Raw genomic sequence first — 15,795 nt, 5'->3', positions numbered from 1 at the left:
CAGCTTTGCAGTTCAGGATTCTTGGAACATATCCAAATGGGAAAAGAAAGCAGGTAAGATGTTTGTTGGTAACAAATTTCACAAACTTACTATTTTCTATGATTTTAGAGTGATGTGTGCTCTCTGAGCTGGCTGAAGCCAGACTGTCAGATTTTAATAAGGTATACAAAAGTAGACAATTCTGGGAGAGAAGCTGTCAAGTCAAGAATCAAAATGGAGCTCTGTGGTTTCAGAAGTGACAGCTTCTGCCGAGAAATCTGTTATTAAAATTTCCATGAGCATCACTGAACCTTATTTGGAAGGAAGACCATAGGAGCCTGTTTTACAAAATATGGTGAAACCTTATTTTATTTTAATTCCCCCAGCTCAGTACCTAAGGTCTCAGATTTTTCTTGGGCCTTTTTCCCATTTAGGGGGTCAAAGGTTTACCTCTGTGCACATATGCAGATGACAATTTTCCACCCAGGTGCCTTTGTCAGCAGAGTCACACAGAGGTTCAGTGCTGAAAAGGTCAATGGAGACCAAGGGACCCTTCAGAAAGGAAGCCGGCATCCAGCGAGCATCAAGGTGAACTGGTCTCGCATGCCTAGTTCAAGTATACAAGAATTGGTCTATGTTCTCTGGATGCTGACGTGTCTGATTCATATTAGAGATCTCTGCATTCAAAAAACAAAAAAAAAAATAAGGAGAATAATGACTAATGCAGTATGTGGAAGAGAAAATCCAAACGTTGGATATTTTGCACCGAATTCATTTAAATATTTTATTACTAGTTAAACTCACTTTTGGCCACGGGGCTCAGCTTGCCTTTAACTTCACCAGCGTCTGTTATTCAAAACAAAAAGAGTCTGGGGTGTGTGTGTGTGTGTGTGTGTGTGTGAGAGAGAGAGAGAGAGAGAGAGAGAGAGAGAGAGAGAGAGAGAGAGAGAGAGAGAGAGAGAGAGAGAGAGAGAGAGAGAGATATTCTACATGCTTCACATTTTGAGTCCATCCTAAAGAGGGAGATCTGAAGGCATGAGTGGGTTTTGCGGGCTAAGAGGATGTTGGATTTCTCTACATGACAAGCTTTGCATTGGAAGTCTGCTAAACAAAATGTGAAGAACTGCCCACAAGGTTGTAAATCCCCAGTCTGCAGGCAAGAATGGGGAAACAGGACGAGCGACTGAAGTGTGTGTGTGGCTGCAATGTTTGTGGGTTAGATGATGAGAAGCCAGAGCTGAGTGAAGCCGAGAAGGAGGGGGTGGCTGGTGTGATTTGTTTGGTGTTCCGAGCCAATAGAAATCCCAGCCTGTGATAATATCCCCACGCAGCGCAGCGCCGAGAGGACACAGTGCTGTCTCCAGCTCCTTCCACATTTGCAGGCGCGGCCGGGACGCGCTCCGCCCTCTGCGCGCTCCGCTCGCTCGTCTCTGCTGGCTCCGCACACCGGAGCTGCTTCCCCGGCCTCCTGCCGAACCAGGCTGCGACTGCCCCGGGCGATCCTGTGCACACCCGCTGTGGATCGTGTCATTCACACAGAGGAGACCGACAAGGCGACACACAAGGGACCCCAGGAGGAGGCTTTCATCCCGTCATTGCAGGTATGCGGCTTGTCACGACTGATCTGACGCGCACAGGTTTCTACCTTTTGCCTTCCCAAGGCAACTAAGGTGGATTCACGTCTTTCTGTGGGGCTGGTGCGTAGAGAAGCACGGGGTGAATGCCCTCCTGAGTTCTCCAGGGTAGTTGGTTACGTTGCTTCTGTGTGGCTGTGGCCACCAGGTGGGTCAACCTATTGGATTCTGCATAGGTGGAGAGCGGAGACCTTTAAACTCCACCGAGATCTTTCTTTTTAAAATAACACAAGTACCTACATATTGTCGTGTGGGACCCCTTGATGATTTCCATTACAATGATGACCCACCGCAAGTCAAGCATCATGTGATTGTTTAGAGAACAGGCTTTCAATATTGTCTGCCTATCTACCACATTAACGTGCTCCCTGCAGAATCAGGAAGCCAAAGACTTGGGCATGGTCTTGATTTCTTAAGCATGTGGCCAAGTGGATCGAGTCTCATGGTTGAAATATCACTATGTCTTTAGACTGTCTGAAGGAGAAAAGGAAAGAATCGAGGCAGCAATTTTAAAACGTAGTTGTCTTATTCTTACCTTCATTGATGAATTAAAAACACATTTCTCTTTCAGAACCCTCCTCCACAGGCTGAGTTCCTAACTCTCTCAAATTAGGTTAAAAACATACGAATTGATTCCAGCACTCAAGAGGCTGAGGCAGGAGGATTGTGAGTTCCAGGCCAGCCTGGAGTGCATAATTTAAAAATGAATTGGAGAACTTTGCACTAAATATAACCATTTTCAGGCAATGCCAATTCATAGTTCTGTTTTATTTAACCGTCAAACTTATGGATTTCTCCCTGTTTATTTTTGAGGGGAAAGTTTTGTGTGGGCGTGTGGGGGAGTGACAAAACAGCTCTTTTCCTGGGTTTTCGCCATCTTTGATTCACAATTTTGAAGTTGGTTATGTAATTTTTTCCCATGTTGATTACTTATGATTAAATTAACATTACTTAATCAGTTCCATCTTCCCGGAAAAGCCAAAGGGACTGAGTAACTCTGATAAAGGATTGTCCCTGTTTGGGGCAGTCCTCAAGAGCTGATATTCGTGGCCGCCGTCCTCTGTAAGAAGTGCCCTTCCTGGTGTGGGGAACATACAGAGTAGGGATCTCTTCAGGATGACATGCAGGTTTGGGTAACCAGAAGCCGTATCCGAACAGCATTCCTCCAGCCGGCTCCTAATACTTCCTGGGAGTGGTGACCCATTCATTGATAGTTGGCTCATGCCCTCTGTGGCACCTAAGCTTCAGCACTGTCCTTATCCCAAATCTTGTGCCTGGCCAGGCAAGATAAGGAAGTTATAAGAAAGCTATTCACTTTGCATATCACCATGGAGAATTTAAGTTGACCCATTTTCATTTAATCAGATGAATGTGTTCTTTCGTCACTAAGAGAATGCATGCGTAGCTCTACCATGGAGATAGGAAAATAACACATTTTTGCCCTTTGACTAAAATGAATAATCACATGGGGCATTTTTTTAAAAAGTCGTGACAAGCAGTAGATGTGCTAACTAGATACTATGTTTAAGAAAGAACATGTTAATGGTATAGGTAAACATGTCTTGCATTTTGTATCACCAGAGGAATGATTGTAAAATGTTCACCAATCAATGTATGTAACTGAACCAACCTAAGTCTTTTTGTAGTTAAAATAGTTATTATTGTTGTTGTTGTTGTTGTGTGTTTGTGTGGAGTGCATATGTGGAGATTAGAGGAGATCTTCAGGGAGTCACATCTGTCCTTTCACAGTGGGATCTTGAGCTCAATCAAACTCAGGTCCTCAGACTGGTACAATTGAGTCATCCTGAAGGCCTGGAAGTTTTATTGTGAGCATTTGCCCATCTTCTATAACTCATTTCTTCTTGCCGTTCAAATCTAAAGCCATGCTGGGTATGTTGGTATTGACTAAGTAAGAATCCAAATACATTCACTTTGTTTAGGCTGATACATTTGCGGCTTTTCAAATATATGTATTTATCTGGATAAAGGCAGGGACTATAGGCATATGTATGTGCACACAGTGTTTTGATTATTCACTGTTTTATGCTATCATTTTTATGGAGAGAGCTACTCCAATGCTCATTCCCTGCAAGTCTCACAATAGCTAGCCAAAGCTCTAGATTTCTTCAAACTATGTATGGTATAGTTTAACCAAATCATAGGCCCTTAACTAGTTTAAAATACCTCTACCTTAGCTCTCTTCTGGTTCAAGAGAATGGTGCTGAATCCTGAGTTGAGTCCTGGGTTCTCTTGATATGAGATAACTGGCCTGCCTGGGTCAAGGGCAAACTGTGAGAGACGGCAGTCTCCCAGGCACACTGCAGACTGGGCCAGCCACGTCTGTGCTCCAGTGCTGTGACAGCATCTATGCCAGGTGGCAGGCAAGAGCCCAGGGTTAGACTCCTTTAAGCAGTTAGGAGAACAGTAATGAATTATTTCAACCCAAGAAAATGTGCCCGGTATTGGGATTCTGACAAGTCCCACAAAGGACCAGCATGTAAGATGAATTGCTTAGAAGAGGAAGACATGTAATTATAAATTTGATCTATGGTGGCATCTGCTTCTTCAATTACCTGCTTCTCCTCCTATCACATAACTCTTGTCTCTAAGAATTGTACACGTGGACTTAATAATGTATAAAAAGCAAACCTGATCACATATCAGGCTTTAAAAAATGTAGTCCTGAGACCATTCATGACAACAACATTAACCTACCACTGGGGCATACTTGCCATTGCCAACACTTCTAGTAGGAATCCCCCCATCCCCTTGACTGCCCAGCACATCAACAGGACCAACCCTTGGTGGAGCATTAATTTGTTGAGATGAGTCCCAGAGCCGTGTGGGCGTTGAAGGGGTGGAGAATGAGATGTTTCACACACCAAGAATGTGAAGTGAGATTCTGTGATGGTGGGCCGCCTCAAATGAGACCCAGGAGCTGCAGGGAAAATGAGCCTATTTCCTCTGATGAGCCTCAAGGATATACACTTGATGAGATGCCCTGAATATTTTCAACACTCTTTTCTGTGTTCCCAGGTACACCACACACACAGGTGTGGGGTTGAAATAAACAGGTTTGATGTGCTGACAAGTCTGGGCATATAAGCCAGAAGGGGGCAGCACGCAAACTCAGAAATAAAGTGACACCTCTTCTTGCGCTTACACCAATTTCCCAATGACTACAGAATGCCTGTTCAAGTTTCTGTACCCTTCTCCCTCTGGAAAACACAGTCAGGAGTCTTATGAAGAGGTACGTCACCCAGGGGGATTGTTTCTGGTTTTGCTTCAGAATTCGAGTTGCCTGAAATAAGGAGAGCAACAAACTATTATTAGTGAGCCCAGCTTCTGTTTCTTTTAGCTGGCTTCACCTGTTGATTCTACTCAAGCCCTCTTTAACTTTTAGGAGATGAAAGAACGGGAAACCAAATATAGGGACAAGAGAAAGAGAAAGAATGGGCTTCCTCGAGGCTTCACCAAGAATAATAGCTGGTTTTTGTTTGTTCCTGCTGCTGCTTCATCAGTAGAACCAAACATTATTGTAAGCATGTCTCAAGTATACGTCCAAGGCCTCTGCATAATCAGTAATACTTTTGGAATCTGAGCTTTTAAAAGTAGAGATGTGAAATAAGCTGTCTCAGTGATAGCCAGAACCCAAGATGTGCTAACAAAAACAAGAGTCAGGCATCTATCTCTAAGAGCTCAGAGATGCTTAAACCTAGCCCTTCCCAACTATAGTCGAATTCCTTCCTGGCTATTGGGATTTATTGCTGTCTTTATCAGATGGCTCTGAGAACCCACGCTCTACATGTTCATAGAAGAAAGAATACATCGCTCTTATGGGGTATAACTGGCAGTGGTGACTTCTAAGTGGACAGGTGTCCTCATTAGGTGTTATTTAGCAGTGTAGACTGGTAGCTTTGGCAGATACTGTCTCTTTGGTTCATCCACCATACAAATCACTGCTGTATGTGAGGGCTCAGGGAGAAGCTCAGAATGGGGCTTTGGAACCCACACTGGAGATCACAGAGCAGTCTCATTCTGGGAAATCTATGGTTCCCTGTGAGTGAGAAGGCCTGGGGTCCACTGGGTTAGGGACAGATGGAGGCCTCAGAGAAAAGGAAGCCAAGGTAGTTTTGTCAAGATAGCATGGCTCCAAGCTCATAGGGTGGATTACAGGAGGCTCAGGGAGCTGCCCATGTGTGCATGAATGAGACCTTGAAAGTATTCATATCTACTTTCGTTCTAGGGCCACTGTACTCTGCTGGAGGTGTGGTGCCCTTGAATCAAAGAAAAGAGGTTTTCAAGGACAAAATCAAGATTCCTTAGTGTCTGGGAGAAGAGTGGGGTCACTGTGTGTCTGTCTCCTCCTTCATTTAAAGCTGGGTTCATGTCTGTCACACTCCCTCTTGCTCTCTAGAACTGTGTGTGGTGTCTCGATGCTGGAGAAGTTCTGTGGGAGGGGAGAGATTTATTCGGGGCCCTCATGTCGGAGCCAGGCACACCTCTGGAAGAACAGAGCATAGCAAGGGAGAGAGAAATCACTAATTCCAGAGATGGGAAATTGTCTGAGATTTATCACCTCTCATCTAAGACCCAGAACCTCAACTGCTGCTTTTCAGTTTACTGTGGCTTAGCACCCCACCCCCAATCCCCCTCAGATAGCCAAATAAACCACAGTCTGTGTCTCTCTTTTTTTAAGATTACATTGAAATTTTAAAAACCCCAAAACTTATAGTAAGAGCATTCCAGCTGGTACAATAACCCTAGTAAGAGGACATATTTGTGGAAACAGTTCACTAAAAAGCCTTTTCTGAATTTTTCATGCAAGAAATTGGAAATGGAGGGAATGCATAGCTTTAGGGAAGTTCTCTAGAGGGGGAGAATTTGAAGAACATGAGGCCAAGACTAAAATTACTCCCAAAAATGACTCTCATGTTTTGGGTTCACACATGTCCCAGCCTAACACTCTCCTCCACTGTACTTCATTTAGTTTCAGAGCAAGTGGGAGGGAAGACATTGGGCAGGGGACCACCTGACTAGCTCATATGAAATTCAAAGTTGACATCATTCAGTTCAAATATTGTCTGCCTTAAAACTTGGCTCCTTAGCTGTGACTCAAGGCTGAAAGAAAGGTAGACTGTACATCCAAGAAAAAGCATTTGCCTCTAATTGCTTTACTGCAGTTATATAACATTGTAACATGAATGTCATTATATTTACTAATTACATTAGTTGCATTGGGGGAAAGCTGATAGATAGATTTATATTTAATGAGAAGTGAGTAGTTGTAAAAACGAGATTTTTTTTTTCACCAATCACCTCTGCTAGGAATCTAAATTTCATTAGCTTTCAAGAGATCTTTAATTTCCCCATATTCCTCATTTGAAAACCTACAATTTGTGAAAACCTGTAACACTTGATGAGTGTATGCCACATGCCAGATGATAAAAAACACATAAAATCTTCAGGTATTAATAAGAGTGTTTGTGTAACCACAACATTAAATAACTACAAATTTAACCATTCATTCAATCGTATAAGCATATATTTCACAGATACCTATTGGACCTCTTTGTGCAACAACATTAAAATTATATGTGTGCTTTTAATAGTGATTTAGGTGTATATCCAAATGAGTGTATTAGTTACATGCCCATGCTGTATTTCATAAAGTAAATACATGAGAACATACTGAGCCTTCAGTTTATTTGAGAGCTGTAGTTATGGCAGTCTCTTGAGCAAGAGCATGCTTCATGTCTTGGGACCAGATTCTGTACTGAAAGAGATTACTCAAAACTGTTCCTTCTTAAACCTTTGAGTAACACAGAGGTATGGATTTTAGGAATGCTTATTTAAGACTTCATCGCAGCGAAGAATATGAGTCTCATTTCCTCCAAAACTTTGGAGCAGGCAGACTAGAAATGTCGTTTTGTTTCAGAGAATGAAATAAGATTAATACATTCTTGATCTAGAAGAGCATTGTCATATTAATACTTTCTTGATCTAGAAGAGCGTTATCCAGATATTGTAAAAAAAAAAAAAAAAAAAAAAAAAAAAAAAAAAAAACTTAACCTGGCAAAGTAACGTGATTTGGTTTCTATGCTCACACATTTCCCCAGAAAGCCTACCATTTCTCCTGAGTTCCTTACACTGAGACAATGAGAATGCATCATTGTGCCTCATCCCACCTCTGACTTCAGGTCTATACTCTTCCCTCTGTCAAAGCAGTAGCATCAAATGTGACTTTGCTAAATATTTTGTAGATATCGTGCAGTTTTTTTCAAAAGTTCTAGCTATTATTATTGTCATCATCACCATCATCCCCATTTTACAGACAGACTTACCAAGACTTCAGGCTTTCAGAATGTCACATGTTAGATAGCTCAGTTGGTAAAGAATTTACCTTGAGTTCAACCCCTAGAACCCATAGGGCAGAGTGTGCTTGTACCTCCATAGCTGAGGAGACAGAAAAGTAGATCCCTGGGCTTGCCAGTCATCCAACCTCACCCATTTGGTGAGCATGAGGCCAATGAGAGATGCTGTCTCAAAAATCAAGGTAGATGGCATCTGAAAAACAACACTTGAAGTAGTCTCCTGGCTTACACACACACATAAACACACACAATCACACACACACACACACACACACACACACACACACACACACACACACACATATGACACTCACCCACACAAAGAATCTTATGAATCAAGCTGTTGTAGACCTTCAGTTTCAAACCCACCTTCCTTGACTTTCATTCAGGTATTCCTAAGTAAGCACTGAGAAGGTGCTGTCTACAGAACACTCTGCAAGGGTATAGATTATCACAGTAAAGAAGATAAGGTTCCTTTAAGAGCTCAGTATCATAGGAAAAAACAAACATATTTGGTGGGAGTCATAATCCAGAACACTCTGAAAATGTAGTGGGAATTTTACCTTATTATCAAGGCTGCCTGACAATAGAAGTCTACTCATTATAGTAGTTTAAATCTTTTCTTTATTCCAGTCTACATTCATTCTACATACTCCTCCATCCAACTGAGCATGGGTTGTAACTTCCTGTGTGATATTTTGCTTACAACCTCCACTCACTCACTTTCAAATGGTCCTGGAGGACAGAGACTGTTTCTTATTCAAAGTTTTATTTCCCAGACCAGAACTGGTACATAACAAACTGTATCTGGTCTGAATCCACTACTATCCAGCTACACCTAATTTAGAGCTGTCCTTTATCTCCTAGGAGATATGGTCTCATGCTTCAAACACACATATCTACCAGAAGCTAAACAAATGAAAAACTTGTCATCTGCCCTGGGATAAGTCCTCTCTTTTCTTTTCTTTCTTTCTTTCTTTCTTTCTTTCTTTCTTTCTTTCTTTCTTTCTTTCTTTCTTTCTTTCTTTCTTTCTTTCTTTCTTTCTCTCTCTCTTTCTTTCCTTCTTCCTTCCTTTCTTCCTCCCTCCCTCCCTCCCTCTCTCTCCTTTCTTCCCTCTTTCTTTTGCTTTCTTTCCCCCTCCATCCTTCCTCTATGCCCCTCCCTCCTTCTGTCCCTCCCTTTCTCCCTCTGTCCCTCCTTCCTTCCCTCCCTCCCTCCGTTTTTTCCTTTCTTGCTTTTTTGCCTTAATATACCTAATACCTTTTTTGCCTTAATATACCTCTTAATGCTTTAAAATGATTGTTTTAGTAAGAAAGTCAAGTGAACATTAAAAATCAGTTCTCTTTACAAACATATCTCACCATAATGTAAACATTAAAAATACGAAGTCAACTATTCTGACAGATTTTTTTTCCCAAGTGAAGGAAAATATCATAGCTGTTACTGAGGCACTACTGTGAGTTTATCCTCCATTCCCAGGAGACTGTGCAGATTGGTTGTAACATTTTGGAACTCATGCTCATTTTCTGACTTTTCATTGTTAAGGTTGAAAGTTAAGAAATTCCTCCTGGTGAAAAAGAAAGAGATAATGCCAATGAAACTTTGGAATACCATCATTGTTTTCGAATGGAAAACTTAAGAGAAACTGTAGAGTTTAATGAGACTAATTTGCTCTGTATTATTTTCAGACAGCATGTTGTTGTTGTTGTAATACAAGGTCTTGCTACACAGCTCAGGCTAGACCAGAATTCACAGATTTGGCTCTGGCTGTCTAGTCTCAGATGTGAAGCACTGTGTTTAACTTAGAGGGCATATTTTAAAAGATTCAGACTTTCTTTTTTTTATTTTTATTTATTTATTTATATATTTTGCTTTCAAAGTCTTATGAAAATACAGGGGATACTGTGAACAGAATGGGCTCAAATGGGGTAAGAATTGCATCTTGTATTCTATGGTCGGTAGTTGAAATATCCTACCCTAGCAACACACACATCAGATAATAGTAGTGTGGACACAGTTGTGGAGAATCAAAAGCTATTTTGATGTTATGCTTATACATATCTCCTAAAACATGACTGACGTTCTCCTTCACCTCAAACCATCGTATTCTTTAGTGCTAGCCTTATTCAGGTGCTTTTATTTATGATTATTATTAATTGTGTACATATATGGGTATATCTTTAAATATCCTATATTTTATTAGTTTAGAATTATTCTGAGAAGTATTCTTTGGACTTTAACCACCAAAAAAGGGGGTCTTAGGGAACAAAACATAAAAACCTCCTTCAACAGGTAGTAAGTTGGGCTTATTAGATGGCAGCTTTCCGAACACTTGCAATTGCCATCATTGGAAATGTGAGCCAAAAATATTTGTGCTGGAGGATGGGATGAATGGGATCTGGTTGAATGGGGCATGCATCTCATACAGAGATAGGTCTTGGTGGCACTAGCCACCATGGAAGCTCAACATGCTCAAAAAAAAAAAAAACAGGAATGTAGACAGACTGTCTCTCCTCTGTTTGAATTTCTCTGGCTTGAGCCAGATGGCCATGTCACAAAAGAAAAGTCCTTGTCGGAATACCTCATGGCACATGTCTTTATATTTTTAACATTTGGTCTTAAACATCAATAGTTTCCAGTAAGATAAATTAGATGACTCGGGGTCATAGTTAACAGTCAGGTACAGCTTGTGCCCTGAAAAGTGAGAGTCTGTCTATGTTCAGAGACCCATGCTATATCCAAGTGCTGTTTTCATAATTTTATTTTCTCTCCTGCACTGTCAGCTTTTGAAGGAGCTATATTATTCTCATCTTTATATCTTTAATATGTTACATTATACCTGAATTATGATGTTGAATGTTTGGCAAGTGAATGAATAACAAGATATTACACATAGAGGTCACTATTGTTACAGAAAGAGTGACTGCATTTTTTAAAATAATAAAATTGTGGGGAAATAATATAAAAAAGAATGTTTCTGGTTTTACTCAGTTTATATCTGAAATATTCTCCCAAAGACCATGTTCTGAGCTGGAAAGGTGACCTAGTCAAAAGCTCAGTTATTATTGTTCTTGGTATAGTTAATATTATCATTATTGTTGTTATTGTTATTACTATTGCTCAGGCTTTGGATATTAATGAAATAGGCATCAGAATGGATGTCCATGAAGGTTTCCTAAAAGAACAGTTCATCACTCCAAGGACTTTAGAACTGAGACTTCAATTTTGTAAACTGAGATAAATAAGTCGGAGTGTTTGGATCTCAATTTTATCTTTGAAGTAGAAAGAATAATTATTTGAAAGAAGAGCTAATCAGGCACTCTTCGCAGAACCATTGATTCATTCAACAAGTATTTATGAAACTACGGCTAGACATGGCAAGAGATCAAAAGATGGACCATGTTTTGAAGGAGCTTAGAGTTCATAAGGAAGGCCAGACATGTGTGTCAACAATGAGGACACAAGGTGAAGAGTGGAGGGCACTAGCAAGAGAATTATGCAAATAAAGTCTCCTGAGTTTGGGGGAAGCAAAATGTCATTTCCAAGGAAGTCTTCAGGAACAGTCCTTGAGAAGTGGGCGGATCCTGCTGTGTGCTGCTGTCACGATTTTCTTCCTCTTCATGGCATGTTTCATGTGATTGATGTGTTATAAATCCTAGAGCTTTAGATAGGGATATAACTTATTTAGTCTACTGGGTTTATAGCCACGATAGCATTAGCACAGAAGTCTCCTGTTTTTCCAAGCTACAAGCTGGTTGTTCATTGTAGAACTAGTGCTAGAATACAGGCTCCCTCCCCACCATCCTTTCTCCTACACAAAGCTCCCTTACTGGACTCTACTGTTAAGGAGCCTAAATCAACAGAGCATAAAATGCTACAAAGCAATTTACACAGAGGTCTAAGGTACAGACTGTCAGAGGTTTGCCCAAGCTGGGGAAAAGCACTGCACTTGATGACAGTAGATTTCATAGAAAATTTTATTGTTGTTTAAATAGGATCTTTGCTTTCCACTGTTCATTTCAGCACTAACTCATCTCAGAGTTTAGGCTCCCCAAGGCTGAGCTCCAGTGAAACGGCCCCAATCTCTTCTAGAAACCCAGCAGTGTCTTCAGCTAGGCTGGGGCTAACTCAGCGGTGGCAGCCGCTGCCACTCCCTCATGACTTTCCAGGCACTGTAGTGAGTTTGGGATTCCCTAAGTGAGAGCAGTGACTCTCCTCCTCCCCTCTGTTTGGACTAAAGGATTTGTATGGCATTAGAATGGATTATCTCTGTGATACATGTGCTCAAGTTGTCTCCCACTCCCAAACCACTGTCTCCTATCGTCCAAATGCCTTATTTGGACCGGCTTATTTGATCATACTTAGAATTCCTTTAACTAGCAGATGAAACCTCTGGACAGGACTCAGGAAAGAAATGAGTCTGTCAGAGTCTCCCCCTACTTGTTTGTGGAAGGTCACTCTCTGGAGAGAAGCACTCTGCTCTTCTTAGACGGGCATATTGGTAGAATGTTTCTCTCTCCATTTTATTTCTGGAAGCACATATACCACAGCCAGACATCCCCATAGGGAAAGATCCCCAGTAAATAGTGGATGCACTCTTCAATCACTCTCCATTGGATGATAAGTGGATGGGTGGGTGGGTAGGAAGATGGATGGACAGGCAGATTGGCTGGAGGAGATACTGCAGCCCAGTGTCCCCAGATTGACTATGACACTCAGCAGGCTTTATAGTGGAGCAAGTATCATCCTTTGAAAGGACAAGTAGACAATTAATTCTAGAAGAGGAAGCAGCAGGGGGTGGAGGAAAGATTGAGCAGAGTGTGTCCAGAGCAGAGCACCCATATTTCATGGTGGCTTTACTCACTTTTATCATCTAACTCCAGTTAAGGTGACATGCCATTACATAGAGAAGTGTGCCTGTGGAAAAAATAGAACAACTAATATGAAGTTGTATTTTTTTTATAGAAATCGGGAGCAAACATTTTCAATTCTATTTTTGGAGCTGACTGAGACGGCACTACAGATGACTGATGTGGGAATAGGCACCATATGGATTTGTACAAAGGGAAGAAAATAATCCCCAGTTGTAAAAAATATCTTTGGTCTTCATACGGGTGATATGTGCCCACATGGTTCTGTCAGGTGGTTTTGCTATAAGAGATTATTCCTGGACTAATAGAAAAATGACCTTTTATAGTGGTTGTACGTTTTCCCAGATTATCACTGTAGCATGCAAAATCTCACAACTTCAGAAATTCAAAAGATCAAAGGCAGAGAGGCCACTGAGGCCTCTATACTCACCACCCACCAGCACAATAGTTTGGCTACTAGAAATTCTTTTCATGGCAACACAAAAGTTTACTTTTATAATCACCAAAAAAGTGCTGTGAAAGCTGATATGCGTTCCTAATTCTTGCATTCGATATTGCCTTTGTTTTCTGATGGCAGTAAAGTTCAGATTGTCTCCATATGATGAAAACATTGGCCAACTGAGGCTTGGAGCTCTCGAACCGATATTAACTGCACTAGGGTTGGACTGATTTTCTGTTTCAAATGACAGCCAAAGCTATCAAATCAACCCAGCGATATTTATTAGGATGGCTTCTGAATATAGAGTGTGGTTCATGACAGAGACTAATCTTGCAAAAGGAAAGGAGAAAATGCTTTCCATCTGCATAGGCCCCTCAGTAGCTGGCATGGGGTAGACATTTAGACCACGCTCTGTGGATGCTTGAAAACTGACAGCATGTAGATTGGAAGTAAGGATCCCCGCTGAAACGTGACAAAGTCACAGATAGCGCCAACGTGTTGGTCACTGGTTTAGAATGTAAGCCCTTTTGTCAAAGTTCTGATTTTGGCATGTTTCACCGGTTTTTACTTGGATTTCTGAGTGTGCCAGGCACTAGAAGCATAAAACGAACAGGACGTAGCCCTATCTTGCAGGGCTCACTTGTGAAAACAAACATGTGAATAAAATAATAGCAAGCAAACAGTGCAGGCAAGAGCTGCGGGTATAACTCAGTGGTCCAATGCTTGCTTAGCATGTGCCAGGCCCTGCACTCAATCCCCAGGAACTGCCAAATAATGAGGTGTAATGTGCACAATAACCTGAGTACATACCTGTAATCTCAGCCTATGGGAATGTGAAGCAGAAGGATTGCTGAAAGTTCCAGGCCAATCAGGGCTACTATCAAGGCTCTGTCTCAAAAATAAAATAAAATAAAAAACCAAGGGCTTTTAGAGAGATGGCTCAATGGCTAAGAATGCTTGCTGCTCTTCCAGACAACCTGAGTTCTGTGCCCAGCACCCATGTCTGGCATCTCATAGCCACCTGTAGCAGCTCTAGGGAATATGGTGCCCTCATCTGGCTTCTGCAGGCACCTGCATGGGTGTGGTACACACACACACACACACACACACACACACACACACACACACACACTCAGAATGTATGAGGCCATCCTCACCCCCATACCACCACCACCACCACACCATGACCACCATCCAAACAGTCTAGACAACCTGTGAGCAAACCAAATGGGAACAGGGTGAGGAGATTCTGAGTCACTAGTTTCACTTAGCAAGGATTGTCACACAAGCAAGCACCACGCTGGAGAACAAAGCCAGCTCGTTGTCCTCAGCAGTTTCCCTGATTGGTTGTCACATGTCACTTTGGCATGCAGTGCCACCCCCACTAGGGTTCTGTGACACATCGGAACTTAGGGTTGCTGGCAGCTGTGCCTTCCCGACGATTTGCAGGCTTGGGTCTCGAAAGTCGTCACCTTTGCGGCCCGCGCTCTTCACTCTAAGCTCTGACTGATGTCTTTTGCTGTACTCTTGAGCTAAAGGCTTGGTCCAGCCCTTTTCTTTTCTTTCTTGAAGTCCTGTAACTACAATCATAAAAATCCAAAGATTATTGGAATCCAAGCAAGTCACCTTCAGGTACAGTTCTTTGGAAACTGTGTGGTCCGAGGAAATGTGCCACAGTAACATCACCGTGCCCTCTGTTTCTTGTTCCATATCTGGTGCTGGCTGGATTTTAGTGTAGGAGAAAGCAGGGCAGGCAGGTGTGCTGTGTCCAGCCTCTATGTACTTGAACACCAGCCAGAATGGAAGATTGAGAAAGTGACTGCCCAGAGGTCAGTTTCCTTTCTTTTTGGTCCCCCCCCCCGCCCGCCCCCGCTTCTCCTCCACATATGTACAAGGAGCTAATCAAATGTTTATTTTTCTATCAGAGTACAAGTTTGGGTACATCTACGTGACTAGTGGCAGCTGAGTTGAAACCCTATTTCATAACAAGGCCTTCACTGAGTGAAGTACTCGACAGCATGTTAAAAACAGACCATTCACCTTGTAAAACCTGGTTGGTGCACAGAAGTGACCTTTGGGAAGTAACAAGTGGGACAATTAAGGTTAGGATGGGCCCCTGAAGAAACACAGTAGCCCTCCTGAACACAAGCAAGTTTTCCTTCATGGAAAATGATGCATGAAATGATGCATTCGAATCAGGGTTCAGCATTATACTGGAGGGAAGAAAGATTATCTCTCAACTGGATTTAGGAATGCCCCCAATGCCATAGTAACAAGTACAATAAAGCCAGTGTCTATTGTTCAGTAAGGCCCGTCAAGACTACTAACTGCCACCATGATAGCCACAACTAATTTGGTACTTATCATGCCAGGAACCAAGGTAAATCTTTCAACTGCATTGCAGACTACCAGCAAGCCTTGTTAGTTACCCTTGTTCCTCAGAAGCAGAGTGTCAAGTTGTCTGTCCTTCATCAAAAGAAAGCCCTGTGTCTATAAA

The 15,795-nt window shown here is 42.0% G+C and overlaps 1 protein-coding gene and 1 long non-coding RNA gene across 3 annotated transcripts in view; one reads left to right on the top strand and one right to left on the bottom strand.

Annotated features, from left to right (window-relative positions):
- Positions 1–884: 884 nt before the first annotated feature.
- The window catches only part of Grem2 (gremlin 2, DAN family BMP antagonist), a 99,148-nt gene continuing 84,237 nt past the window's right edge, over positions 885–15,795 (top strand). Inside the window, exon 1 of one of the 2 annotated variants that reach the window (XM_006993716.4) lies at positions 885–1,580. The gene's annotated coding sequence lies outside the window, so the exon portion shown is untranslated. The remainder of the gene's footprint in view (positions 1,581–15,795) is intronic. The other variant, XM_076548011.1, reaches the window with a different exon arrangement.
- Positions 4,639–14,300, bottom strand: LOC143267835 (uncharacterized). Its single transcript, XR_013043413.1, has 3 exons — positions 14,109–14,300; positions 12,853–12,905; positions 4,639–4,914 (listed from the first exon to the last, which is right to left on the bottom strand). It is a non-coding gene; the product is annotated as an uncharacterized LOC143267835 (long non-coding RNA).

This window comes from Peromyscus maniculatus, chromosome 11, assembly GCF_049852395.1.
Source record: "Peromyscus maniculatus bairdii isolate BWxNUB_F1_BW_parent chromosome 11, HU_Pman_BW_mat_3.1, whole genome shotgun sequence".
Taxonomy (NCBI): domain Eukaryota; kingdom Metazoa; phylum Chordata; class Mammalia; order Rodentia; family Cricetidae; genus Peromyscus; species Peromyscus maniculatus.
The sequence above is the reverse complement of the archived record's forward strand: the minus strand, read 5'-3'. Positions and strand labels throughout refer to the sequence as shown.